The sequence below is a fragment of the Akebia trifoliata genome, chromosome 8 (assembly GCF_017979445.1).
Source record: "Akebia trifoliata isolate Shusen 1 chromosome 8, ASM1797944v1, whole genome shotgun sequence".
Classification (NCBI taxonomy): Eukaryota; Viridiplantae; Streptophyta; class Magnoliopsida; order Ranunculales; family Lardizabalaceae; genus Akebia; species Akebia trifoliata.
Window position 1 is genome coordinate 18287993 of NC_141382.1, and position 1265 is coordinate 18289257.

The following is a 1265-nucleotide window of genomic DNA, read 5'->3' on the forward strand; positions in this document are numbered from 1 at the left end:
AAGGAAGAAATGTCTAATGTGTGTACTGTTGGAGCTGAGCTTACATCTCATGAAAGCAATCACCCTTATAGGGTCATGGTTAGTAAAACCACTCATTATTATTTTATTTTCTTAATTAATAGCTTCTTTTACAATATGTTATCTGTCATAAATTAATATGTGTATACTAATGATTCTGACTGTAGTAAATTTTATTAATTTGTTACATAATTCCAATTTCAATAGTTTTTTTTTGTTTTGTTTTGTTTATCTGTCTTCTTTTGGATGCGAATAAGGTTTTCTATTTCTTTAGTAACACGATTCAAGTAATGGTTTAACTACTTATATGATGTTTTTAATTTAATTTTTTAATGTCAATATTTTCCAGCTTTTTATTTTTGTTTCATAATTGATTTAATATTTTTCAACAGGACAATTTGTCATTCCCCCTTATTTGTCTAGATTGGAATGCAGATGAGGAGTAGTGCTTATAGAGGTATTTCTTTTTATTAACCTAATTCCCATGGTCAATGCTATATATCAGTTGCTTTTGAGTTTGCCCATCATTACATTTTGATGTTGAAGGCTCAGTTTATTGAGCACTATACAAGTTCCTACACGAACTCGCCATGGCTTCCTCTTCCCGTATGACATTTATTTTGGAAAAACAATTGCTCACACTATTCACAAATAGCACCACTAATTTGAAAATCACTTTTTAATTTGACTTATTTCATTTTCTTTCAGCTCACAACTTCTGATACTGATAATTATGTTTTTGTAGGACGTGTCTCATGTTATTGGAAAGAATAGAATGGATCTTCTTGAAATAAAAATCGCTTAGGGTTGGAAACTATAAATCTGTTCTATTATGTCTTGAGTGTTAATTGATCTCTTGGGTTCTACGGTATCTTGTGTATCAGAACTTTATGGTTCTAGATCGTTTACTCTTGTCTAAAGAGCATATTTCCATATTATAGGATGATTTGATTTTTAATTTTGCTCGCTCGTAACTTTGTTCGAGTTTTAATGAAAGTTGTGGGGTCCTTTAGAGCTCTAGCTTAATAATCAAAATAGAAAAGTGAAGGTAATAAGGAAACAAAATCTTAGTAAATGTTGTCACGAATCGACATGCAATAACACTAAGGGGTGCCTTGTAATGATTGCAAATTCAGAGTTTACAATTGCAGTGATGTATTTGATTGCAGAGTTGGAAACTATTTGTTAAGGGAATCCATGGGAGAATGTAAAAAATTGTTCAATTTGTGGTCGATGGTGGACAACCA

General features: G+C 31.1%; 1 long non-coding RNA gene across 1 annotated transcript; it reads left to right on the forward strand.

Moving 5' to 3' along the window:
• LOC147396333 (uncharacterized) lies at window positions 1-943 on the forward strand. Its single transcript, XR_015180367.1, has 3 exons — window positions 1-78; window positions 411-475; window positions 764-943. It is a non-coding gene; the product is annotated as an uncharacterized LOC147396333 (long non-coding RNA).
• The last annotated feature ends 322 nt before the right edge of the window (window positions 944-1265 follow it).